This window comes from Tiliqua scincoides, chromosome 6 (assembly GCF_035046505.1).
Source record: "Tiliqua scincoides isolate rTilSci1 chromosome 6, rTilSci1.hap2, whole genome shotgun sequence".
Taxonomy (NCBI): domain Eukaryota; kingdom Metazoa; phylum Chordata; class Lepidosauria; order Squamata; family Scincidae; genus Tiliqua; species Tiliqua scincoides.
This window is the reverse complement of record NC_089826.1, coordinates 4,592,501-4,596,393: the sequence shown is the minus strand read 5'-3', so window position 1 is coordinate 4,596,393 and position 3,893 is coordinate 4,592,501.

Here is a 3,893-nt window from a genome sequence, read left to right as displayed (position 1 = left end):
GATTTGAGCCACCAGGAGGCTCCAAACGTAACCGGAACAAGTTTCTGGTTGTGTCTAGAGCTTTTCTGAGGCCTGCAGAGGCCTCACGTGGCCTCTGGGAGCTTCAGAGTGCCACCAGGAGGGTTTTAAAAGAAACCTGGGTTTTGCCAGACATCAGGAAGCCTTCCAGATATGTACGGAATGAGGTTCCATTTGCATCTGGGAGGCCTTCCGTGGTGTCCAACTGCAGGTTCAAAACCCATGGATGATTAAATCTGCGGGCTCTAAAGCTGCGGATATGGAGGCCCCTGTGTGTGTACTCACAATTCCCTTGAAAATCCCTGACATTTAGAAAGTGCATACTGTCTGCTTAAAAATTACAAACCACAGACATGACCAGCAACTTCATACTCAGATCGCAGGCTCCGGTGAGCGGAATTGCCTCCAGCAGTGGTTCACAAACTTTTAGCACCGGGACCCACTTTTTAGAATGAGAATCTGTCAGGACCCACCAGAAGTGGTGTCGTGACCAGAAGTGACATCATCAAGCAGGAGCATTTTTAACAATCCTAGGCTGCAATCCTACCCACACTAACGTAGGAATAAGCCTCATTTACTGTCATTGGTAAAAGCATATACTTAGTAGCCTGGTAAAAGTATAGGGTTGTAACATTTCTCCAGATGCAGTCACATACCATGGTAGCATCAAGCCTACTAGATTAAAAATGAAATATTGAAATGAAGGAACCCACCTGAAATTGGCTCACGACCCACCTAGTGGGTCCCGACCCACAGTTTGAGAAACACTGGTCTACGGTATTTGAATTGGTGGGCTGAATGGCCTGCAGTATTTGAAGTTTTTTTGTTTCTGGTTTGCCGCCAGGTGAAGTTGAACTTGCGCATGTCTGTCGGTATAACCATATAACCATCAAGTCATTACATATCCCTGTGTGAGCTGGGACCGTGATGGAGAAATTTGGTTTTTGGCTTTAGTTAAGTTTGCCCTATATTGAGCCCCTTTCTCCTGCATTATAATAATAATAAAATAATAACAGGTATTTATATACAGCCTTTCTTGGTCTTTATTCAAGACTTTATTCAAGGCGGTTTACATAGGCAGGCTTTTATTTAAATCCCTTATTAAATAGGGATTTTTACAATTTTGAAAGAAGGTTCTTTCTTTCAAGAACCACTACATTCAAGGTGTTTCATTCCGATCTGGCTTCACATTCTGGCCTCCATCCTCCCACGCTCAGAGCAGATGGAATAGCTCGGCTTCAGCTTGTCAGCTGCTTCAAGGTCGCACGGTGCCGGTGGCCTCGAACTGGCGACCTTGTGGATGTTATCTTCAGGCAGACGGAGGCTCTACCCTCTAGACCAGAGGGTATAAAGCACGTCGCAGTCTCCATCTTTTTGATATCAAACCACCATTCCTTGTATGTGAGATACACCAGAGGTCCTGAATCATTGCTATGGACAACACTATTTCAGCTCTCCCCTCCTGTATGTGTAGGGGTTTATCAAAGGTCCTTATGGTCCGTGTTTTCTTCCTGATGCCCCTAACCCAAATTCCGAGAACCTTTATTGGCATCCGTCTCCTAACCCACTAGTGTTGACTTTAATTGGCGACAAGAAACCGACTTTTTGGGAGTCATGTCCCACTTGCTTGTTTAATGGGGATTGATTGACAGGTGTGCTTCTCTGTGGCTATCTGTTCCTTAGTGCAGGGGTCTCTAAACTTTTTGGCCAAAGGGCTGCATCAAATACCTGGCACAGTGTCGAGGGCTGGAAAAAAATTTAAATAAATGCATTAGAGATGGAACTTAGATGAATGAATAAATGAATGGGCTCAAATGTCCAGGACTTCTCCAAGCACAGACACAGCCCAAGAAATAAAGCACACACTTAAATGGACACCCATTCCCCCACCCCGAAAGCACAACTCTGTTGTGTTTGGTCAACTGGGCCAGAGGCTCTCAGGGGATCAGAGGCTGGCTGTGGGCCAGATAGAGGCTCTCCATGGGCCGCATCTGGCCCCCAGGCTGGGGTTTGGAAACCCTTGCCTTGGTCAGATGCACTAGGCTGTCACACCACAACTCTGCTTTAATAAACCCAGAACCATTTTTTTTTTAATCGCCAGCCTTGTTTTTCAAAATTAATTTCTCCGACACCTGCAAGTTAGATGAAAAGGCAGCCATCCCGTCCTCTCGACGAAATGCTCATTTGTTCTGCGCAAGTTCTGCGCAAACTGGGCACATCGTCCTTGTGACAGTGCAAATGTTCCAGAGCCATTTTAAGACATAATCCATCTGTTTACTTAACACCTTTCAGAAACAGTAGATTTCCTAAAATTAACTTGTCGGCTACATTGTCATGGTTCGTTGCCACAGCAACAGAGGTACCAGCTAAATCGCCTGCCTCCTCAGAAATTAACCAAAGACCCTTCTGCTCTATTTTACATATTCATGTTCCACTGCGCTGCCCAGCTGCCAACTCCCGATTAGGTGGCAAGCAAGGAAGAGAGAGAGAATCCGATGATTATCACTGCCCACGGGCACCATTCCTTATCAGTTTTCATGTCAATGCCATATTGGGTAGCAAGAGGAATACACAAAGATTTCTTATAAACATAAATATAACATAGATAGATAGATCTCATTATATAAACTCTTCTTCAGGCAGTTCGTTTTCCTGGTTTGAACGAACAACGAATGCAGAACACTTTGGATAAGGTTCTCAAGCTAGGTTTCCTTGCAAGCTTATCAAAGGCTCTTCTCAAAGAAGCTCCGTGGTGGTGGACCAGCTTCTCTGAAAGACAGGGAGCCCCCACGCCTTGTGGTCCCTGTTGTGGGCGGTCATAGGGAAATGTTTGGTGTATACCAGAGTGATTGCGTACATCTGGTATATGCAGATGTATGTACATCTGCATGTATACACAGATTTCCAACCAGCTTCCCATAACACATTGGCGAGCCACAAAAAAGTCCACAGGTGTGCTATGGGTGTTTAGAGCACAGCGGTTGAAAATAACTGAAACACTCTTCTGGGTCCTGAAGCTCTGTTTCTAGGGCAATTGTCTGTAGAAATGAGTTGTCTGTATCTCTTCCTCTTAACAGTACACAGTTGCCCTAAAAACAGAGCTGCAGAACCCAGAAAAGACTCTGAGAAGCCAGAAGTGACATCACAAGAGGCGCTGTAATGGAAGATCAGAAGATCATCAGGTGGATGCTGTGGTGTTGACAGCGATTCCACGTTTTGACAGCTGGTTGACAGCTCTGGGAAGGGAAGGGCTGGCTCCACAGCTGTAATCAATCAAGGCCAATGGGACTCTGATGGACACCTGAGCTTCATTTGACCCTGATGGGACTTTGAATGGACATGGACTGAAGAGATGGCTCAGCTGAGCCTAATTTGGACTTAACAAGGTAGCTCACAGCTGAGCTGCATTTTGGATTATGAGACATCCAAGGATAAAAGGCAGCTTCAGAAGGACCAAAGGCTACCCTGACCCAAGGGGAGACGCTACCTGACCCAGAGGAGACCTGACCTGACCTGACCTGGCTTACCTGGACTTTGGACTTGGACTGTGTCCCGGCATATTGACTTTGGACTGTGAGTTGGCAATCTGCATTTATTGGACTGGGACCTGACTCTGACTTTTGCTTGCTGCACTTGTGAGTTTAACAAGGGAAACTAATCAGCCTTAAGCGGGCACAAGGCCCAGTGGGGAGGAGCTGTGGCAAGATAGGCGCAGAGAAGAGGTCAGTGTGCTAGGATAAGAAAAACATTGAAAACCGAGATGCTTGTATCTTGTGCAGACTCTTCCTCAAGCAACTTCTTGTTGTCCAGCTTAGAGCAGGAGTGCATGCTCAGGGGATCTCTCAACAGTTGAAGGCACAACTAATTTGCTTGCA